We start from the raw sequence: 23903 nt of genomic DNA on the forward strand, positions 1-23903 counted from the left end.
TCATCTCCCTGACTTACTTATTTGATAACTGGAAGTTTATATAACCCCTCACCCCCTTCGTCTGTTTCACACCCCCCCCCCCCCCCTCTGACAACCGCTGGTTTGTTCTCTGTATTTGTGAGTCTGGTGTTTGTTTGTTTGCTTTTAAGAGTCCATATATAAGTGAAATTGTATGCCACTTGTCTTTCTCTGACTTATTTCACTTAGCGTTGCACCTCCAGCTCTATCCATGTTGTCACAAATGGGAAGATTTCTTTCATTTTTATGGTTGAGTAATATATATGTATAACAGTAATGTAAATAGCATAATATAATAATGTTAATATAATATATATTATATGAATAAACATAACATAATATGAATAAAGCCATAATAAACATAAGGGTGCATATATCTTTTCAAATTAGCACTTTCATTTTCTTTGGGCAAATACCCAGTCGTGGAATTACTGGATCATATGGTTAATTCTATATTTAATTTTTTGAGGAGCCTCCGCACCGTTTTCCACAGTGGCTGCACCATTTTGTACTCCCACCAACAGTATATGAGGGTCCCCTTTCTCCACATCCTCCCCAACACTTGTTGTTTCTTGTGTTTTTGAGTTTAGCCATTCTGACAGGTGTGAGGTGGTATCTCATTGTGGTTTTGATTTGCATTTCCCCGATGATGATGATGTTGAGCATCTTTTCATGTGTGTGTTGGCCATCTGTGTGCCTTCTTTGGAAAAATGTCCATTCAGGGGCTCCTGGGTGGCTTAGTCAGTTGAGCATCGGACTCTTGATTTTGGCTCAGGTCATGATCTCAGGGTCACGGGATGGAGCCCCATGTTGGGCTTCGTGCTGAGTGCCAAGTCTGCGTGAGATTCTCTCTCCCCCTCTCCTTCTGCCCCTCTCCTGCTTGCATGAAGGTTTCTCAAAAGAAAATAAAGATAAATTAAAAAAAAAAAAGAAAATTGTCTGTTGAGGTCCTCTTCCTATTTTTAATCAGATTATTATTTTTCTGGTGTTGCGTTGTACAAGTTCTTTATATATTTTGGATATCAATCCTTTATAGATTATGTCCTTTGCAAATATCTTCTCTCATTTAGTAGGTTGCCTTTTGATTTTGTTGGTGGTTTCCTTTGCTGTGCATGAGATTTTTATTTTGGTGGAGTTATTTTTGCTTCTGTTTCTCTTGCCTGAGGAGGCATATCCATAAATATGTTGCTCTGGCCAATGTTCATGAGGTTACTTACTGCCTATGTTTTCCTTTAGGATTTTTATGGTTTCAAGTCTCACATTTAGGTCTTTAATCCACTTTGTTTTTATTTATTATTATTACCTTTTTAATGCTTATTTTTATTTTTCTCTTTTTGAGAGAGAGAGAGAGAGAGAGAGCACGCCAGAGTGTGAGCAGGGGAGGGGCAGAGAGAGAGAGAGAGAGAGAGGGAGACATAGAATCCGAAGCAGCTCCAGGCTCCGAGCTGTCAGCACAGAGTCTGAGCTCACAGTTCAAGCTCACGAACTGTGAGACTATGACCTGAGCCAAAGTCAGATGCTCAACCAACTGAGCCCCCCAGGCGCCCAAGATCTTTAATCTGTTTTGAGTTTGTTTTTGTATGTGGTGGAGGAGGGCGGTCCAGCCTTGTCCTTATGCATGTTGCTGTCCAATTTTCCCAACACCATTAGTTGGAGGGACTGTCTTTCCCATCACATATTCTTGCCTCCTTTGTCATAGATTAATTGAAAATATAAGTGTAAGTTTATTGCTAGATTCTATTCTGTTCTCTTGATCTGTGAGTCTGTTTTTGTGTTAGTACCATACTGTTTTATTATAGCTTTATGGTATTTCTTGACATCTGGGATTGTGATACCTCCAGCTTTGTTCTTCTTTCTCAAGATTGCTTTGACTGCTCAGGGTCTTTGTGGTTCCATACAAATTTTAGGATCATTTGTTCTAATTCTGTGGAAAATGCTGACAGGGATTGCATTAAATCTGTAGGTTGCTTTGGGTAATATGGACATTTTAACAGTATTGGTTCTTCCAACTCACGAGCATGGAATGTCTTTCCATCTTTTTGTGTTGTCTTCAGTTTCTTTCATGAATGTTTCACAGTTTCATAGTTTTCAGAGTGTAGTTCTTTCACTTCCTTGACTAAGTTTATTCCTAGGTATTTCATTATTTTTGGTGCAGTTATAAATGGGATTGTTGTCTTAATTTCTCTTTCTGCTACTTCATTATTACTGTAAAAGAATGCAGATTTCTGTACATTAATTTTGTATTTTGTGACTTTACTGAATTCATTTATCAGTTGTAATAGATTTTTAGTAGAGTCTTTAGGGTTTTCTATAAATAGTATCATGCCATCTGCAAATACTAAAAGTTTTACTTCTTCCTTACCAATTTAGATGCCTTTTTATTTCTTTTTCTTGTCTGATTGCTATAGCTAGGACTTTTGTTACTATGTTGAATTAAAAGTAGGGAGAGTGGATATCATTGTCTTGCTCCTGATTTTAGGAGAAAAATCTCAGTTTTTCCCCATTGAGGTTGTTTGCTGTGGGTTTTTCATACATGGCCTTTATAACGTTGAGGTGTGTTCTGTCTAAACCTATTTTGTCAAGGGTTTGGTTTTTTTTTTTTTTTATTATCAGTGGGTGTTGTATTTTGTCAAGTGCTTTTTCTGCATCTATTGAGGTGATCGTCTGGTTTTTATCAATTCTCTTGTTGATGTGATGTATTTCATTGATTTGCAGATGTGGAACCACCCTTGCCTCCCTGGAATAGGTCCCACTTGATCGTGGTGGATGGTATTCTTTTTTAATGTATGTTGGATTTGGTTTGCTAGTATTTTGTTGAGGAGTTTGCATCCATGTTCATTAGGGATATTGGCCTATAGTTCTCTCTTTATCTGGCTTGTAATGCTGGTCTCGTAGAATGAATTGGGAAGTTTTCCTTTTTCTTCTATTTTTTGGAATAGTTTGAGAAGAGTAGTTAAGTTTTAGGGGAATCAAAAATTATATGTGGATTTGTGACTGCACAGGGGGCATCACCTGTAACCACTGCATTCGTTGTTTAAGGGTAAAGTTGTATTTTCCCAGGAGATCTAGATATTGATTTATTCATGGCTTTCAAAAAAATATTTTAGAAGATTGAGCAGCTATGGCAACTATGGAAATCAGCCAGGTATAAGGGGAGGCAGAAAAGTAGTGTGTGCGTGACAGAAGCTTCCTTGGCCTCTTGTATGGCATAGCAACAATGTGTGGGCGCCTCAGTGTCAAGCTGCGGGTCCTTGAAAGTGTGGAAAGTGAACTTCTGCTTTGTCAGGCTTGGCCCCTTGATGTGATGGTGGCTTTTCAGGGACAAGTGGGAGAGCATCCCTGCCCCTGCCTGGGAGGCTGGGGCTGCTCTGCTCTCAGCTGAGGGGCTCCCAAGCCCCTTTCCACCACAGCCCCTTGCCCTGGGCACCGTCCCGAAGCCGTGGCTGCTCATCAGTTCCAGGATAAAGAGGTTCAGAGACGCGGTCGAGGTGCCAGCTCACCAGCACCTGCCTCCAAGCTCTGAGAGTCTCAGCTGCTGTGTAAATACACCAGGCCCTCGCTTGCTACACAGCCTGCCTCCGTGGCGTGTTGGGACGAGGGTGTGAGGCACAGGGATAGCACATGGTTGGTGGCCCACTGGGGACACGGCCAGGAACCCCTGCGGGCAGAGGTTTCAGACCGTGGGTGGTGGCTGTTCTGCCTTGAGGGAGTGAGGGCCTCTTGGTCTCACCTGTGAGCTGGGAAGGTCTGTAGCGTGCCACCAGCCCTGGACCACCTGGAGGGCTCTGTCTGGGGCCCTCGGGTTTGGGCAGCGGAGGGCCGGCCAGGGCTGACTGGTGCTGTTGGGCGGGAGAGGGCGCCGGCGCCCCGGCTGCGCTTCTGTGCCAGCTGGGGCCTCGTGGTGTTAGGCTGAAGAGGAAGGTACATCTGTCTCTCCTGGCCAGTCTTGCGGACTGATAAATGAGGAAGGAAAAACCAAAGTTTCAAGTTTTCCATTGCTTCCTATTCTAAACTTGCCATTAGGATGCAAACCCAGGGGCCAGCACAGGCTTTGGTTTGTGGTTCTCTGCGGGGCGCAGCACATTGGAGCCGTCCGTCCATGTGGCCAGTGACCCAAGGAGGGTGGCCGCTCCCACTGTGTGGTGCTGGGGGCAAGGCCCTCGGTGTCACCCCTAGTGGGTGATATTGCTGCCGGTTGAAGGTTCAGGTGATGACAACCCAGCAGTGCCGGGCTTGGATGGCGGCAGTGGCTCTGCCGGCGGGTGGTGGGTGACTGCTGGTGGCCACTGCAGGCCCTTCCTAAGATTTGGCTGCATCTGGCGGGGGGCCAGGCTGTGGCAGGAGCTCTCTCCGGGGCCCAGGTCTGTGTGACCAGCCTGCAGCCCCCTTTGGAGGACTGTGGTCTCTGCAATAGATACAGGGGCCTCTGGGGTTCTGCAGCACATTTTGGTGCCTTGGGGCCTTTTAGACGCTTGCACTTTGATCAGGGGAGAGCTACCCTGATGGGAAGTGCTGCTCAGAGAGCATCCGCTTGGACCCAAAGTCCAGCAGCCAGCGGGCAACCAGGCACATGTCTCATGGCATCAGAGAGGTGGTGGGCTGCGTGTCTTTGCCAGACGCCCCCGAGACATTGGTGGCAAGCAGACCCCTCAATCACTCCCTAGGTCGGGCTCACGAGTCTGCAGAGGATGCAGTGCTGCCTTACTCTGGCAGATGAGGACATCGAGGGGCTGGGAGCTACAGGCTCTGACTCTAGTCCCTGTTCTGGGACTGGTTACTCCTTGGGGACCCAGAGCAACACACACCTTCTGTGTGAAGCAGGTCCACAGCCTGGCCTTTTGCTCTTTGCTTGTCCCACAGCTCCCAGACCCTGAGAGGGTGATGCCCGGTTCCCTTGGGAGAGAGGGCCTGAGTTTCAAGCCCAGAAAGGAGACGTCAGTGTACTGTCAGGCCTCTGAGGGCCATAGACTTCCCAGGTCGCCATGGCACAGGGCGAGGGGCGCTGCCTGTGGGCTTGGTTCCCGCCCTGGCCAGCACCAGGGTCTGCCCAGCCCTGTTCCGGTGAGGCTCCTCGGCAGGAAAGCCCCCATCCCCACCGTCTAGCAGGTGGGCCCGGTGCAGACCGCTGTTGAGAAATTCCTGCAGCAACACCACACCCGTGTTACCGGGCCCTGGAATCACTGCCTGTGTGCCACAGGCCACCTCAGGCTCTGGTGTGTGTCAGAGGGCCATCTGCAGCAAGGAAGGCGGAGGTGGCGTGCTGACCAAAATGCCACCGCGGTGTGGTGAGGAGCCCAAACAGCCCCGTGGGTTTTGAATCCCAGTTCTGCTTCGAGATGGGTGTCATGCTCAGAAAGCTGTGCCCGTGGCTGGTGAGCTCTGCGAGGTCACTGGTATTGGGGGTGTTGTGACACCTGTGATCAACGTGTCACTCCCTCCAGGCAGAGGACCTCTCCACAGTCCTTGGATTTTTCTTTTTCTTTTTAATGTTTATTTTTGAGAGAGAGAGACAGAGAGACAGAAAGACAGAGCATGAGCGGGGGAGAGAGAGAGAGGGGGAGACTCAGAATCCGAGGCAGGCTCCAGGCTCTGAGGTGTCAGCACAGAGCCTGACGCGGGGCTTGAACTCACCAACTGCGAGATCATGACCTGAGCTGAAGTGGGACATCCAACCAACTGAGCCACCCAGGCGCCCCTAACAGCCCTTGGATTTTAAAGATAAGGTATCTGGGCTCGAGGGGATGGGCAAGTGGCCACACAGAAGTCCAGCACTGGGAGGGGGGCTGGGTGATCTGAATGTTGAGATGAAATCAGAGTCTCCAGGTACTTTTTTTCACTATTTCAGCAAAGTTTTGCAAGACATCCTGTGTGCGTCCACGTGGCCTCATTCCTAGTGGCCCATGGTTCCTCCAGGACAGCCGGCCTGTACGCTGGCCAGTGTTTCCTGCCTAATTAGACCAATGGCAGCATTAAAAATAACTTTGGAGTTTAAACAAATCCAGCTGAGCAGAGATCCCTGGCTTCCGTGCGAGGTGTTGGGGGCAGGGGTTTGAAGGACACTTGCTTCGGCCCCCGGGAGGGAGGGGTCACCACAGCCTGTGCTGCAGTCTGGGGCGTGAAGTCAGGTGGGGACACACAGCCCAAATGTGCCGGGTGGGCCTGGAATCCAACAGGGGTTCCTGCTTTCTTGCGGTTGGCAGATGGGCAGACCTTTTCTTTTCTCCTGTGCATGAATCAGCTAACACAGCAGTCTGTGGCCTTTTGGAAATAATTTTAAAGCTTTTATTACTTCATTTTTAAAATCCCTCTGAAGGTCCTGCCTCCTCAACCCATGGGCCTTCCAGCTGCCTCTCTCCTTGCCAGCCTATCATGAAGAAGTCTGTCTTCCGGAATGTTCCATGGGTGATGCATCTGAGGTCATCTTGGCAGGCCTAGGACTTTTGACCTCTGGGTGGTTCCTGGTTAGCTCCAAGGATGGCTCTTTTGTTCAGCATGTGTTTGCCAAGAGTGAGGATTGGCTCTGGGAAGTGAGTGTGGGGCCCGTGAGGCCTGGCCTTTGCTCTCAGCAGGGGCAGACCGTGCACAGAACACAGCGATCATGTGGGGTGGGAGGGGGCGCCTGCACGCCCTGGGAGTGGCACAGGGTAATCCTGCCATGTGGCTCCAGGGATGGGGCGTATGTGGATGCTGGGAGTGTGGGTCAGCATGGCCCGTGGTAGAGGAGACACAGGGGCTTGGGCCAGCGCCGCGTTTTGACTCGTGGAGGTGAGTCGTTGAAGGTCATCCTGCACACACAGATGGGTGTTAGCTGGTGGGGATCTCTGAATGCTCGGCGGGCAGAAGTGCTTTGTTTGGTAGGCAATGGGTGCTTTTGAGGGCAGAGGAGGGAAGGACAGTGCCCCACGCACGTCAGCCACTTGCTGTCAGTACAGAACAGGCATGTGGGGAGGTTTGGCGAAACGGTGGTCCGGCCGGAACAGATGTCCGTGGAAGCACAGCTCTTCCTAGGGAGGGTGCTGAGGCTTCTGGGTCTTTACCGCCACGGAGGAGGGTGGTCCGTTCAGGGAGGGTCTCCTGAGGCAACGAGGAGGCACTCCGGCTAGGGACAGTGTCAGAACAGCTGGGTGTCACTCAAATGCAGCAAGGTGGGCTTAGGACCGTGACCCGGGAGCCCAGAACCCCCCTGGGGCTGGTAGCACACAGGTTCTGTGCTCACACACCAGCCTTGGGTGGCCCTGAAATCTGCCTTCTGACACGGTGTGGCTGCCGCTGCTCTCCTGGGGACGACTTTCTTTTTTGTTTCTTTTTAAATAATTTATTGTCCAGTTTGTTAGCATACAGTGTATACAGTACGCTCTCGGCTTGGGACTAGATTCCCATGGTTTATCGCTTACATACAACACCCAGTGCTCATCCCAAGTGCCCTCTTCAGTTCCCGTCCCCCATTTTCCCCTCTCCCCTGCCCCCCCCATGAGCAACCCTCAGTTTGTCCTCTGTATTTAAGAGTCTCTTATGGTTTCTTTTCCTCCCTCTCTGTTTGTATCTTATTTTTCCTTCCTTCCCCCTATGGTCTTCTGTTAAGTTTCTCAAATCCCACACATGAGTGAAATCATATGATACCTCTCTTTCTCAGACTTATTTCACTTAGCATAGTACCCTCTAGTTCCATACTCCATTGTATATATATACACCACATCTTCTTTATCCATTCATCCGTTGATTGACATTTGGGCTCTTTCCATACTTTGGCTATTATTGATAGCATGGCTATAAACATTGAGGTGCATGTACCCCTTTGAATCAGTACCCCTGTATTCTTTGGATAAATACCTAGTAGTGCAATTGCTGGGTCGTAGGGTAGTTCTATTTTTAATTTTTGAGGAACCTCCACACTGTTTTCCAGAGTGGCTGCACCAGTTTGCATTCCCACCAACAATGCAAAAGAGATCCTCTCTCTTCTCATCCTCGCCAACATCTGTTGTTGCCTGAGTTGTTAGCCATTCTGACAGGTGTAAGGTGGTATCTCATGGTGGTTTTGATTTGTATTTCCCCGATTATAAGTGATGTTGAGCATTTTTTTTTTCATGTGTCAATTGGCCATCTGGATGTCTTCTTTGGAAAAGTGTCTATTCATGTCTTCTGCCCATTTCTTCGCAGGATTATTTGTTTTTGGGTGTTGAGTTTGAGAAGTTCTTGATAGATTTTGGGTACTAACCCTTTACCTGATATGTCATTTGCAAATATCTTCTCCCATTCCTTTGGTTGCCTTTTAGTTTTGCTGATTGTTTCCTTCGTGGTGCAGAAGATTTTTATCTTGATGAGGTCCCAATAGTTCATTTTTGCTTTTGTTTCCCTTGCCTCTGGAGACGTATTGAGTAAGAATTTGCTGTGGCTGAGGTCAAAGAGGTTTTTGCCTGCTTTCTCCTTGAGGATTTTGATGGCTTCCTGTCTTACATTCAGGTCTTTCATCCATTTTGAGTTTATTTTTGTGTCTGGTGTAAGAAAGTGGTCCAGGTTCATTCTTCTGCATGTCGCCATCCAGTTTTCCCAGCACCACTTGCTGAAGAGACTGTCTTTATTCCATCTTTCCTGCTTTGTCAAAGATTAGTTGGCCATACGTTTGTGGGTCCATTTCTGGGTTCTCTATTCTGTTCCATTGATCTGAGTGTCTGTTCTTGTGCCAGTACCATACTGTCTTGATGATTACAGCTTTGAAATATAACTTGAAGTCTGGGATTGTGATGCCTCCTGCTTTGGTTTTCTTTTTCAAGATCTCTTTGGCCATTCAGGGTCTTTTGTGGTTTCATACCAATTTTAGGATTGTCTGTTCTAGCTCTGTGAAGAATGTTGGTGTTATTTTGATAGGGATTGCACTGAACATGTAGATTGCTTTGGGGAGTATCGACATTTTAACAATACTTGTTCTTCCTATCCAGGAGCATGGAATCTTTTTCCATTTTTTTGTGTCTTCTTTAATTTCTTTCATAAACTCTCTATAGTTTTCAGTGTATAGATTTTTCACCTCTTTGGTTAGGTTTATTCCTAGCTATTGTATGGTTTTTGGTGCAGTTGTGAATGGGAACGATTCCTTCCGTTGCTTCATTATTGGTGCATAGGAATGCAAGTGATTTCTGTACATTGATTTTATATCCTGTGACTTTGCTGAATTCGTGGATCAGTTCTAGCAGGTTTTTGGTGGAGTCTTTCAGGTTTTCCACATAGAGCATCATGTCCTCTATGATTGGGACCACTTTCTGAGCCACCGGAGTGTTGCTTGTCCTGATGATTGGCCACCCAGTTTACAGATGGGAAACTGAGCCCTAGGGAGGCAGGCTGATGTGCCCAGGTCATGTGGTTTGGGTAGTGTTGTCTCATGCTGTTTCTCCTGAGTCTCTGGGGTGCAGGTGTAGACGTGTGTGTGTGCGTGCTTGCACATGAAGCTGTGCCCACACCTTGAAGCACTGTCCTGAGGCCACAGTGGGAAGCCCTTGAACACAGGATGTCAAGCCAAAGAAGCCAGAGGCCGAATGTGCATGATTGCATTTATACGAAAGACCCCAATGAGGCAGATCTGTGAGCCAACAGTGGGTTGCTGGGGGCGGAGGCCAGGACAGGGTGAATGCTCTCAGGGCGGCTTCACTTGCAGTTGATGAAAATCCTTTGGAATTAGTGTTGATAGTTGTACAACTCTGTGAATTTACTGAAAAGCACTGAGTTGTACATTTTAAAATGTTGAATTTTATATGTAAATTGTGTCAATAAAAAATAATTGCAAAATTACAAAAAAGCCTAAATTATTCACCTTTCGAGGACGACAGGACACTAATTTGTTACTTGAAAATCTGGTAAATAAGTGGAATAATCAAGCATTTATCCCAGCTTTCTGTGTGAGCTTCACAAAAGAGTTATCAAATGGTAGATGAGGGGCAAGCTTCTCTGTATAAAATTATTTCAGTTTATAAATTAAAATGAGAGGTGAGGGGCGCCTGGGTGGCTCAGTTGGTTGGGCATCTGACTGCAGCTCAGGTCATGATCTCATGGTCTGTGAGTTCTAGCCCCGCATGGGGCTCTGTGCTGACAGCTCGGAGCCTGGAGCCTGCTTTGGATTCTGTGTCTCCCTCTCTCTCTGCCCCTCCCCTGTTCGTGCTCTCTCTCTCTCTCAAAAATAAATAAACATTAAAAAAATTTTTTTAAAGATGAAATTCGAATCCAGTGTGCAACATCTAGTGCTTTAACAGGTCTGGCTCCATTTTTATGAGGTTCAGAACAGGCAAAACTAACAAATGTTATAACATTTTGAAGAGTGCTAAGCCCTCCTGGGAGGGGTATTGACCTGGGAAGACTGGAAGAACATTCTAGAGTGCTGGGACCATTCCACATCTTGGTCTGGCTACTGATTACATACTGTGCACATATGTGAAATTCGCTGAGTTGTGTTTACCAAGTGTATGTTCACTCCCAACAAAAATGTACGAATAAAAATGAAATTAGTGGTGCCTGGGTGGCTTGGTCGGTTGAGCGTCCAACTTCAGCTCAGGTCATGATCTCGAGGTTTGTGAGTTCAAGCCCCGCATTGGGCTCTGTGCTGACAGCTCAGAGCCTGGGACCTGCTTCGGATTCTGTGTCTCCCTCTCTCTCTGCCCCTCCCCCACTCACGCTCTGTCTCTCTCTCTCTCTCTCTCTCCCTGAAGAATAAATAAACATTAAAAAAATTTTTTAAATTAAATTAAATTAAATGTAAAATTTAAAAGAATTTATTTATACCCTTTCTTGCTCCAGAAAAGGATGTTGGGTGGAATGTGGCCCCTGTGTCATAACCACAGTCACACAGAACAGCCATGGCCTCTGTCAAAACACTGGTAGGCATCTTTACTTTTCTTTTTTAAATTGTGATAAAATGTGTATAACATAAAATTCACCATTTCGGGCCACTGGGTGGCTCAGTTGGTTGAGCTTCTGACTGGACTCTTGGTTTCTGCTCAGGTCACATCCCAGGGTTGAGAGATCAAGCCCTGTGTTGGGCTCCCTCTGCTTCCCTCCCCTGCTTGTGCACACACAGGCTCTCTCTCTTTCAAAAAAAAAAATCACCATCTATCCCTTTTTAAGTATAGACTTCAGTGGGATTTAGTGCATTCTCCTGTCGTGCAACCACCACTCACCTTTAGTTTCAGACTTTTTAATCACCCACAGGAGCAGTGTGTATTCCTCCAGCAAGCCCGTCCCACCTGCCCCTGCACAGCCTATGATGTCCGCTGGTCCCTGGATGGCAGGTGCACACGTCTGGGTTGTCCCCACCTTCGGGGTATTGTGAACAGCGCTGCCGTGGACATTCACCTGCACCTTTCTGTTCTCAGTTCTTGTGAGCATTTGGCCGCCTGCTTCCCACAGGGCTGCGCTGCTCACGCTCCCAGTGGCCGTGGAGGAGTGCCACACTTTCTCACCGACACCTGGTGTTTTCCTGTGTTACAGACATCCCAGCTGCCCTCATGGTGGAGGGTCTCTCCTTGCTGGTCTGTCTTGCATTTCCCTGGACACACGATGCTGAGCGTCCTTTCCTGTCCGTGTGCCAGTTTGGATATCTTGGGGAAAATGTCCTTCAGGTTGTTTGCCTGTTTTTAAATTGGGTCATTTGTAGCTGTTGAGTTGTAGGAACTCTTTATATATTTTGGATACCAGAATGCTTACCAGATCTGTGGCCAGCAGGTTCTGTTTTGTGGTAACTGTCTCCCACACTCTGCATTGCCGCAGACCTCTGCTCTCATCGCCTGTTTCTTTCTGTCCGGCTCGGAGGAGCAGAGCCAGCCAGCCTTGGTGGTCGTGGCGCCTTGCTCGGGGGGGTTCTTCCAGCCCCCCGCCCCTGCCTGGGGGTTGCCACCGTCTGTCTTCTCTGTGCCTCTCTTCTGGCCGCTGAGAGGAAGGAAAAGAAGAAGGAATTTTATGGGTTTGTTGGGGGGAGCAGTCCCTCTGCCGTCTGCACGCAGATGTTAGCACCGCTAGGGTTTCCGCAATGCCTCCTTCCTTACGGAGCCACACGTGGCACACACATGCATCTCATAGGTGTTGCACAGGACTGTTGCAGTGACACTTACTAACACGGATGTTACCTATGTGTGAAGTCCTGTGAGCACATGGCCCTGTGCTCACCTGTCATAATTGCCTTCACTACTTGGGGACCCCCCAGCAGAGTCGGAGACCACCCTGACTGCAGCATTTGAAGTGCCTGAGACATGGCCAACCGAAGAGATAATAAGTTACTTATGAAAAGGGCAAGCTTTCATCAGAAAGGCCTCTGAGTCTCTTTACCCCAGAATAACATAAAATCTTGCTCTTGGTGCAGACCCTGGGTCTGTCAGGACCCAGGCGGTTTCCCTTTGGGTCAGACATGAATGAACAAAGGAACATCATCTGTTTAAAAGTCTTTCCAGAACTTTGGGTTTTGCATTAGAGGTATGAGTGACAGGCTCTGATTTTATAAGGAAGAAAATGGTTTTTCTAATCTTTTGTTAACATCTAAGAAATTTTCTTTCTCAAGTTCAAGCCGGATTCTTACAGAGAACGGTGTGGGAAAAAGAAAGAAAAGTACCAAAGTATTCAGGGCAGAAAAGAACAGCCTGAAATCCTATGTTGGTTGTTTCTGGAGAAAACAAACAAACAAACAAACCCTAGGTCTTGCAGAGGCTGGCTCTCTTTCCAGCACAGGCTGGGAGGGGTCGTCCTTGCCAGGCCAGGGTCTTACTTTATGAATCAAGGAATTGTCATTTGTGGAAGCGGCTACAGGTTTGAATGGAAATTTGGACCATTTAATGTATTTAAAAAGCTCTTAGAAATGGAATTGTGCCTTAAACAGGGTGAGAGGACCTGGATGCTGAATTCATACTTTGTCAAGTGATAAAGGCCCTTGGATGGGCCGGGGGGGTGTCCTCCTTATGGCCCAGAGCACAGCCTGGAGAAGGCAGGCTCTCAGGCCGAGCGGGAGGGGACGAAGTGAAGGGTGAGCTGGAGGGGGCAGTGGTGTCTGGTCACAACACACAGCCACATGGTCGTGATGTACAGGCGTCTTGTGGAGTTAGCATGTTTGGAGTCAACTTACTGAGAGAGTAGGTGAGACAGTGAGAGGTACAGAGCAGCGTGAAGTGTTGAGTACTTGACGTAGTAAAATGATTGGGAGGCAGGAGTGGGGGATGTGCATGACCCTAAATTCTTCACCTTTCATGGCAGGGAGTCAACAGTTGATTTTAAATTGATAAACCAAGAAATATCAGTGATGCTGTTATTTAAATTGGTGATGTTTGCTCCAGGGCCAAGAAATAGAAACCAGTGACATTTCTAGAGGGTGGGTCTATGGCTGGGCCTGGGGCTGTGGAAAGACTGTAGTGTTTAATCTTGGATTCCCACAGTTGTGTTACCGGTACTTCTGAGCAGCAATGACAAAATACATATAAAGAAACTATTTTAAAGGAAACCTATACACACAGTATTTCCGCCTCTCTCCTTGGCCCCTGAGGCTGAGCCAGAGTTGTAGACCAGCCTTGGGAACCTCACACTTTCTCTAGGAAAGAAGCTGGATCTTTCCTTAAGCTCCGGCGGCCTAGAGGCTTGTGGGTGGATTGGGTTGTGCGTGGTTGTCGTCGCACACCAGCTTCTCAGGCCCAGCCCCCCGTGCTTTCAGTGTCAGTGCTCGGACACAGGCGGTGTAAACCCAGAATCTCTCATGCTGGGATGAAGGCTTGGGGAGCCCAGTCACCTGGGACATGAAACCAGAGTGCAATGGTCCGGCCATTGTGTGGGAAGTGCAGAAATCTGTGCCAAAAATGTTACTGTCTTCATAACCCTGTTACCACAATCGCCTCATTTTACATCATAAAACAAATTGAGGAACAGGCATCTCTTTGATTCCAAGCCAATGTGTAACTGAAAAGACAGACAGTCGTGAGTGTCACTGGACCCTCATCCACTGCCAGCGGGAATGCAGTGTGGCAGCCGCCGTAGGGAACAGTTCGGAGGCCAGAGCCCGGGGATACCACATGACCCAGCACCTGTACTCCCGGGTGCACCTGTCCACACAGAAGCCTGTACACAGTCACCACAGCAGCAGGGTTCAGAGCAGTCCGAAGCTGGAAACAACCCAAGTGTCCGTCGACTGAAGAACTGGGTATATATGTAATAGTACATCCATACGGGGGAGTATCACTCAGCCTGAGAAAGTACAGGGTCCTGACACAGGCCACAGTGTGGCCGAACCCAGAACATTATGCTTCTGAAAGAAGTCAGACTCCAAAGATCACGTGTTATATGAACATCCAGAACAGGCAAAACCATAGAGATGGAGAGTGAGCTGCCAGGGCCTGGGGGAGGCGGAAGGGGTGAGGCTGTTGATTTCAGGGGCACGAAAATGTTCTCACACTGATTGTGGGGATATTTGCACAATCTAGTGAATATACTAAAAAACATTGAGTTGTACACTTTAAACATGTTGTACACTTTAAACAGGTGGATTTTTTGGTATTCTGATCCTGTCACAATAAAGCTGTTAAAGGAAAAACCAGAAATCAAAACACACACGTGTACACACATATGCAGAGACATGCACACATACAAGCAAGTGTACAACACCTCGACCGGAGGAAACGGTGGGCCTTGGGCGTGGCCCTGTGGCACTGGTGTCCACTGCCAGACATTCGCCAGGTGTTCCCCCAGGTGATCTCCCAGGTGATCTCCCAGCCGATCCCCCAGGTGTTTTCTCAGGTGTTGACCCAGACGTTCTCTCAGGTGACCTCCCAGGTGATTTCCCAGCTGTTCTGCCCTATTTGATTCACATTCTACCTCCTCTGTAGGTGGGAGCACCAGGTGAAAACCATTCCCAGGCTGAGGTTTCTGTGGCACAGGGGCATCCTACAGACTGCATGCTCTTTGTGTGGTTGTGATTATTGGCACCTCCTGTTTACTGTGCTAATGGGCAGGGATAACGTGGGGTAACCTCCCTGCAAGTTGCCCCCAGGAGGGCCCAGGCTCAGCTTGAAGACAGCTCAGATCCTTATCTTCACCAGTGTCTAGGCCCCCCCACTCTTTCATACGTTTGCATAGTAGCCTCACCTTAGTTCCTACGTTAAAAACACCACCTCAGAATATTCCTGCCATCTGTTTCTGTTGTTCTCTTCACCCTTCTCAGCTGCCTGGACATCCTCACCCCTTCTAGAATGTGTCTGTGATTAGTAGAAACAAAGTGGACAGGAGCAGGAGACTTTGGGGAGGGGAACGGTGCTGGAAGGTGTAGACGACTCGGGAAGTCTTACAGTTTGATTACTTACAGCGAGGCACAGTTGCTGTTTTAGTAATTATAGTTTCACACTTACTGACATTTCGTCCCTCTTTATTTATTTCTTATGTATGTCCCTACTGTGTTCTCAGGAAGCTTATTCATTGATCTTAGTAACCAGCTAACATTTCATCATGTGAACATTAATTTGGGAAATTGCACTATGCAGATTTGTTCAAATCTGTCGTCTTTCCCTCAGATGAGGAGGTCGCGGGAGGATGTTCTCTGGAGAATTCTGAGGTTCTTTTGGAGGTGTACCCTTGCAGGGGGAGAGGCACTGGGCAAAGTGACACAAGAGAATCGCCTACACGGGACGCAAACACGTTTTGGGAGCTCGGTGAGGGACGGTCCCTTCTGGCCACTGCATGGAGCCGTTCGCAGGTGTGAGATGCCCCAGACTGGGTCGCGGGGAGGTGACATGTGTCCCCACAGCAGTTTGCAACCTGAGGGCATGGGAGCATCTATGTCTCTAAAACAGTATTTTTTGATAACTTCTGTGACTTTGAAAGTCTGTGATTTGTGCGAATGTGCAGGTCCCCCGGCACACGGGACCGGGTCTGGGGGCTTTGGTTTAAGTCGCTGTTGCTGGTGGCACCTCTCTCCCCTTCCCCCTCCCCGCCAGGGCCAAGCAGGTGCAGGCGCGCAGCTCAGAGGCGCGGGGTCCCTAACTGGACTTCCCCTCCTGGGGCCGGGGGGCAGCCCGTGTGCTGCCAAGGGGCCGGGGCACCCGGAGCTGCGGGGACACACCGTGGGGACACGCCGAGCCCTGGCCTGGACCAGAGCCAGAGCGCGGCCCTCCTGCCGGTGTGGACACCTGTCTGCCCGGAGCGTGCTGCCTGGGAGGGGCGTGAGGTCCTGGGGGGACCACGTCTCCACGTTGCTGCGGGGAGGTGTCAGGGTCACGGGCACGGAGGGCACACTCAGTGTGTCTTCAGCATGCAAAGTGGCTGTGCTCTCGACGGCCTGCTTACTCTTTTCTGATCTTCATGGCTGTTAGATAGAAAATGCAGCACTAGGTGAAAAGGTATTTTGCGAATAGACACAGAGTTTAGTTTCCAAGGAATCAAAGGCCCATTCAACACAATATTTTAAAAATGAAGAGGAAACTGGTGGTTTCTTTTTCACTTTTCTTGATTTTCCAGCTTTTTATTTCAGCATCGAGGTATTGTCCAAGAACACTGTTTTCACCTCTAGCTTCATTGGAAAAGTGTGAGATTAGAACATGCATTTCTCCCCGCTTGGGAAAAGACTAGATTTTAAGTGAGAGGGTGAGGTTAGCTACTGTTTTGTGTCTTTTTGGTGCTGAATAGTTTGAGTTTGGTTCAAAATTGAACATGTAAATAATTCTGAGGATGTGCTGTTGTGTACAGAACTAATTGGAAAATGGAGAAGTGACTGATTTTCTGTCTTGGCGTTGTAGTGTCTTAGGCTTCTGTTTCTCATTCAGGGGCCGTTCTTCAGACTTCCGAGGCCGCCTCCTCCGTTCTCACCCTGTCCTGGCAGCCCTAGCGCCACGTGAAGGGGGCTCCGTGCACCTGTAGCAGTGGTCCTGGCACAGGGGTCTGCCCGGCCATTCGGGAACCATGGGATTAAGTGATGCCAGGGGTGACCCAGAGCGAGGGGCGTGGAGGGGGGAGGCGCTCCCGGCAGGTGGGCGCCAGCCTGCCCTCCGTCCCTGCAGATGCACTATAGGCCTTTGCCCCAGAGTCCCCCTCCTCCCGCAGTCTGCCACAGGTGGCCTTCCAGCTAGAGATTCCATTTTCCAAGGGGACCCCAGATGCCACTTGCACTGTTGGGGAGGTGGAGGGCTCTGGGGCGGTTGCCCCCTGGCTGACAGGCACTCTGGAGAGTGGGGTGTAGGCAGACTCAGTGAGGGGTCAGGGAGGGCAGACTGCATGAGAAGCCAGGGCCCTTGGGTTTGTATTTTGACGACATTTCCACCATGGGGTGGCTTTTCTCGAGCGATGGATTCTGACAACCACATGCACAAAAAGACCTGAACAGGTCTGGGCTGTCCCCCAAATGTGTGGCACGGTGGTTCCAAATGCACAAGGCCAGCAGGTGCCCCCTGAGAGGGGCCACCCCACCAGATCTGCTGCAACCGTTTCAGCAAGGGGAAGTGGCTATGGGCATGGCCAGATCCTCAGAGTTTTCTAAAGGATTTAAAATAAATGTGAAATCACTCCATTTTTAAATGACATCCACTAACTCAGCATTTAGAGAGCAGACTGTGTCTTAGCGCCGTGTTCGGTAAGGGCCCCAGGCTGAGACCTGAGGGGAGCACCCAATACAGGGTGTCTCCCTGGCCTCTGTGGAGCCATGGCCTGGGGACACGACACCTGATTTATGTGTTTTTATGACAGTGTGGCTGGCAGGGGGACAGCGTCTTCTACTCACAGGCTCAGAATGCTACCTTCCTGACAAATGGAAATCAAGGTCGGGGCAACAGCCCCTTTTCTAGGGGGTAAACGTAAGGTGACCATGAGGCGAAGGACCAGCAGGGCCACCCCGGTCCAGGATCCTGTGTGGGCCCTGATGAGAACACAGCCCTTGTCTGATGTGGCTTCGGCAAGAGCAGGCAGGCCTCCTGCACACTCACTCGGGGGCTTTAAGCTTCTTTGTTCCAGTCTCTTGGTCTGTTAAGGAATGTTAAAAAAAGCAGTTGGATCCTGAAATTGTAAAGCAAGCCGGCACAGTTCATCATGACAGACCTGCTCTGCTCTCTCTTGCTGCTATGATGACCTCTTAGGAGGGGACTGGTCAGGTCACAACCAGCTGTGGCTCTGGCTGGTTCAGCCTTCAAAGGTCCCCACAGACCGGGCTGTGCCGTCATCTGGCTCGCCATGGGTGTCTGTCTATCACGTTTTATTTCCCCCTCTCCAATCTGGGATAACGGATGTACAATAGGAACCGAATCACGCCACGGCATGTGCAAAGTATCTCCTGTAGCCACCCCGTGCCGCCCACAGGACACATGTCCTGAGCCCCTCAGGGCTGTGACACACAGATAAGATGATGGCTGGATGGGGTCAGACCCTGTCACTGGAGTAATCGCATGATTAAGGTCATCAGCAGTGTGCCGGAGGGGGAGGAAAAGGAAAGCCACTTGACTTCCAGTGTATGAGATCAGGACCTGAGGACATAGTGTGTGCCCCGGTTAGCAATATAGGAGCTCAGAAAATGAGTAAATTGCATTTGCCCTGGGTAGTCCTCTATGAGCTTCTAACGTGAGAAATTGTGTGTGCCCGGCTGAGCTTGTGATACTCATACCGTATGAGCTTGTGATACGAGGAAGCTGTGTGTGCATTGGGTAGACCTGTATGAGCTTGTGAGGCTTTGGACTTGTGTGTGTCCTGGGAATAGGCTTCCTCACAGTTTTAAGGCTTAGAAACAGCCACCTGTATCTCACAGCTTTGAGGCCAGGGATTTGGGGCTGGCGGGTTGGGCTGGATTTGGCCGGGTGAATCCTCAGTACTGTGAGGTCCAGATGGGCTATGGCAGTCTGCTGGTGGAGGAGCTGGGGATCCCAGATGCCTCTGTCACATGTTGTGGGTCTGCAAGGGTATTGGGAGTTCAGGCTCTGCTCATGCAGTCTCCCAGAGCAGCTGTGCTGTCCCTCCAGCAGTGGCCTCCAGGGGCCCGATCATTGGCTCAGGGTGCAGCACACATCCTGGACTGGGGTGGAATCCACAGGGCCCTGTCCTTGCCCAATCACTGCTGGACGGTCCAGCTCCCTGGTCCTGATTATGCACCTTGGCTCTCAAAGACGCCTGCGAAATACCCAGCAGAGGTGTGGAATCAGTACTCCCAAAGCCCTGCCCAGCTGGTCATTTTATTAGTGCATTCACTCACTTTTCGTTTGAGCTAACGTTTACAGGATCATTACTGTTTGCCAGAGTAGTATGCTGTTTTAGATGCTGGAGGCAGACAGAAGTGAGACCCAGCCATGTCCCAGGTTCCTCGGGGAGGACAGAGGAGCCCAGTGAGGGGCCGTGTGGCTGGAAGCTGTCCATCTGAGGGCAGAGGCCTGACTGAGGACCGCTGGGGCCTGGCTCTGCTGTCCTCCTTGGGGGTCTTACCAGGCCCCTCAACTGAACTTGGGCCATCCAGATGTCTCCAGGAGCCTCGGCCGTGGGATGGTTTGGCTGTGGAGATGGCCGTCTGAGTCTGTGGTAAGCACGTGGAGGCCTGGCCTTGAGCCGAGTGGGGCCGCCCCACCTCGTTCACCGGGACTCTCACAGCAACTGTAGTTTGTGTGCCTCATCTCATGACAGACGGGCTGAGAAGTAGCCATGTGATCTCTCGTAAAAGGAGCACAGAAGACAGGCCCAGTCCGTCACCTCCTTGCTGTAAAACAGTGTTTCCCGAGGGAGAATGGTGTGCTTTATTTTCAGAGAAAGTCTGAAGAGTGTGTTCTGCCTTGTTTCCATTCTTGCCTTAGCTACTAGGGAACTCAGAGCTCAACTGACCCCTGAGTCACACGTGGTGGGGGAGGGGCAGCTGGATACGTGTAATTTTCCTTCTTTTCATTGTATTTTGAGCTTTTAATTTCCCTGTGAATTGTCTCTTATCTACTTGAGGAAATCTGAAAGGTGTGTCAGTACCCCTTCCTGGGCCGTGACCCTCCTGAAGGCAGAGGAAGCAGGCGGTAGTGGTTGTGAGGTCGTGCCCTGCGGGGGTCCAGGCAGCTCAACATGGGGTTTTCAGGACGAATCTGCATGCAGCAGGGAAGATCGCATGTAGCTTCATTTAGAAATCCCAATTGTGTCTGTTTTTATGCAGTTGTGTTCTATTTAATATCAAGATAAGATAGCAAGGTATTCAAAAATATATACTCAGGGAAAGAGAATATTTTAATCATGGAATTGATCTTTTTGGGGAAATAGACTTTTATGTTGTTAGCATAAGTTAGTGACCGGAATCTCTGGGCCCGTTTGAGTATTCTGAACCAGAGTGGCCAAGAGACCTGCCTGCGTTCTCCCACAATATTCCCCTTCACAGGTGGAGGCCACGGGCTGGGGGGCCACTAAGGGGCGTGGATGTGGTGGCTCAGAGCACACACAGGAAGGACGCCCGAGGCTCACAGCTGGAAGAGAGGTGGTTTGTCAGCGGAGCTCTCCACCCACCTGCTTCCCTCTATCCTTCTCTTCTGGGGTGTTGGGGGCAGCAGGCAGGATCAGACCCCCCCCCCCCCCCCCGCCGTCGCCAGAGTCTCTCGTGGGGCACTGGGGTCTGTGACCTCCGACATCCGCTTTCAGGGATGGGGACTTGTCTCTCTCTCGGCACCTTGAGGCCAGCGGCCCACCCGGACCGGGCAGGGGCTGCTTTCTCAGGGCTGACAGAGCTGCCGTCTGCAGCACACGGCTCTTGTTGGTGCCGAGGGTACATTTCAGATGTGGTCAGATGGAGGAAAATGATCCTACTCTGGTTCTTAGAATGAAACCTTCTTTTACCTTGTGGTCATTTGTTTATCCGTTCGCTCAACAAATAATTCAGCACCTACTGTATGCCAGGAGGGCTTTACTTTCCTGGGTAAGTGTCTCCACATGCTAGGAAAAGGGAGGCACCATGACACAGTCAGCCAGGGAAACGGCCTCTAGACTGTGGGACAAGTAGTCAGCATGGAAGAAGTGGTGCCGGTTCCTCATGTGGTTGGATGGACCACCCGAGAGCTGAGACACCCCCACCCCTTCTGCAGCGGGGCTCCACGCAGAGACTCGGGGTAGCTTATCATTCTCCACCTTTCCGCCCCAACTGTGAGGACCCCGGGCATAGGACGTGGCTGGCGATGCTGCCCACTGCCCCCACTGCTGCTGATCTGAGTGGCCTGTTAAGGTTGGCTCTCTGTGGCACCATCGTCATGGCGGCCAGGATGCCTCTGTAACCCTCCGCCTGGGGCCAGCAGGGTGGGAGGAACGCGGCAGTCTGTGTTCACACAGGCACTTTCAGTGTCAAGTGTCATCTTGTCCAGGGAGGGCTCATCTTTCTCTTGTGCCCTGACGGTGCTCACCTTGAAGAGGAGTGTCAGCCACTGTTCCTGCTGCTCCAAAGTTCTTTGGAGAACAAACAGGAACAAAATCCCAGTTCTGTGATTTCCACCAACCATCATCTCCCATGAAGCTTTCAGACAAGTTTCTCTTCTCCTTTTAAGGAACACAGGAACTTGCACCTAAGTATCTCATCTGCTGCAAAAAGAAATTCCGAAGGGAAGTGTGGGAAGCCCTGATTCACATCATACAGGCGTCAGCTGGGACGTCCACAAATTTGGGCTGCTTATGAGGCTAAAGATTTGTGAACGTGGCAAAAGTGATCAGTTCCCAGTCCAGAACCAGAAGACTTTTGAAAGGGCTGGTTCAGGGTGACGTGTGTGATGTGACTGCCCTGTTGGGTCAGCTCAGCGGAAGGAGCCATATGTCCATCCTGCACCTCCCCACCTGCCCTTCTGTCCCTGAAGACGCCGCCACAGCCCTTGGCTCTGGGATTGTTCCCCCACCCTGCGCACACGTTTTTCTGACCTTTCACATCTGCCAGGAGTCTTCACAAAGTCTGTTTTTTGATGTTAACAGCTGACTTGAAGCTTGGCTCAGATTCACGTGCCTTTTACCCGGTTGGCCATGTTTTCATGGGTTGGACTCATGTTAAAAATGGTGTGTTCTGGAGCATTGCAATGTTGAGGTGGCCGTGCAAGAAAACGCTCATCTGTTATTTCTTTCCTTACCAACTAAGAGCCAGTGATGATTCCCAAAAGAAAAACCTCTGGAATCTTTGAAATTAAAACACTTTTGGTGTTGGAGGAGCCTTGGAGAGCTAGTGTGTTCTCATGTTCTTACAGTTGGTGAAACTGAGGCTCGGAAGTGGGTCTCACGTTCTGGCCGTGTGCAGGAAGGGGCCACCCGCACAGATTATACCTGGTGCTCTTAGGAGTCCTGAAGGACACTTTGGTCAGAAGTACGATGTTTGGGCACAGAAAGCCCACCCAGGTCAGCGCCCTCTCCCAACTTGTTCTACTCTGTAATGACATTAAATGAAAAGTTGAGAGCTTGGAACAAATCAAGGCACTCTCTGCCCTCCTGGGGACTCTTGCATACGTCTGTTTGCAAAATGGCATCTTTTAAATGAGCTCATTTCCCCCAAGTGAGTGATGATGTCTGGTTTTGCTGGAGTTCTGTGGAGGATGGTGTGTGCCAGGTGGCTTTGGCGCTGAGCTCGGAGGAACTTGGGCTCCGGTTTGAGGTTGGTTTTTGGTGTGTTTTTCAGTTTCGGCAAGAATGAGGTAGTTTGGTCTTACGGTGTGACAGGTATTTACTGGCCGTGTTGGGTGGATGGCGTGGTGCTGGGCTCTCAGAACCTCTCTGTCTCCCCAGCACTGGGTCCAGTGCCTGCAGACGCCCCCCAGAAGACTTAGAGGTAAGAGTGTGTTTGAGGCTTTTCTTCCTCGGAGGAGACGTCACCTGGACATCAGCTGTCCATGCTGCAAGCTACCCATCACTCTCCGTTTGCAAGTGGACGGGGCTGTTTGGGCCTGCCGTTCACACTTGTGCATTTCTAGCGGAGGACATAGGTTGTGGTTCTGATGATGGCCTCTAGACAGACCCAGGTCAGTGAGGAGTCTGGCATTTTTGGCCGGCCGTGCTGCTGCCTGTGGGTTTCTCCTTCACTCCAGCCACACTTCCATGTGGAGGAGGGGCTGTGAGGGGGAGACACTCGGCCCACATCTGTGCCGCAGGTCCCCCTTCGGGACTCACTTCTAACTGGCTAATCACTCTGTATTTTAAACAGCTTGTCAATAAAAGAGAGTCCTCCTTAATTATTGCCCCAATTTTGTTCTAATGCTATCAAATCAAAATCAGACTAGAAAGTGACCCAGGGTGGGTGAATGGGCCCATCTGTATACAGTGTGACCCACCTATAGCCCTGACAGGGAAGGAGATCCTGACACCTGGGACAACATGGATGAACCTGAGGGCATTGTGCTGAGGGAGTCAGCCGGTCACAGAAGGACAGAGGCTGAATGATCCCACTTCTGTGAATTAACCTCGACTGGCCAGATTCACACACAGAAAGTGGGAGGGTGGGTGCCAGGGCCTGGGGGTAGGGTGGGTGCAGAGTCCCAGTTTTGCAAGATGAAAAAGTTATGGAGATTGGTTGCCCAACAGTGTAAATACACCTGACACTGCTGAGCTCTACACTTGAAGGTGGTTAAGATGATAAATTTTAGTTTATATGTACCTTACTATCATTTAAACGTTAAACAAAATTAAGGGGGCTAGTGTGAATAAAATAAAACTAATAACCCCAAATGGTAGGCCCATGGATCCCTACTTTTTCAGTCTGTTTTGGAGGTTAATGTGTGTGTTCCCTTGCATTCTAATAGTGCAAATGGTATTCACTGTGACATTGTGACTTGTGGTGACAAGAAAACCAGGACATTATAAAGAGTTAATGGGGGGCGCCTGGGTGGCTCAGTCGGTTAAGTGTCCGACTCTTGATTTCAGCTCAGGTCATGATCTCATGTTGTGAGTTCGAGCCCCACGTTGGGTTCTGTGCTGATGGTGCAGAGCCTGCTTGG

At 49.6% G+C, this 23903-nt stretch overlaps 1 protein-coding gene across 2 annotated transcripts in view; it reads left to right on the forward strand.

Moving 5' to 3' along the window:
* RASA3 (RAS p21 protein activator 3) overlaps positions 1-23903 on the forward strand; it is a 119771-nt gene that overhangs the window by 25128 nt on the left and 70740 nt on the right. The window contains exon 2 of one of the 2 annotated variants that reach the window (XM_053907271.1): positions 10798-10877. The exons of the other annotated variant lie outside the window; for it this stretch is intronic. The gene's annotated coding sequence lies outside the window, so the exon portion shown is untranslated. The remainder of the gene's footprint in view (positions 1-10797; positions 10878-23903) is intronic. 2 annotated transcript variants of the gene reach the window in all.

Source organism: Panthera pardus, unplaced genomic scaffold, assembly GCF_024362965.1.
Source record: "Panthera pardus isolate Hobbes unplaced genomic scaffold, ASM2436296v1 HiC_scaffold_1, whole genome shotgun sequence".
Classification (NCBI taxonomy): Eukaryota; Metazoa; Chordata; class Mammalia; order Carnivora; family Felidae; genus Panthera; species Panthera pardus.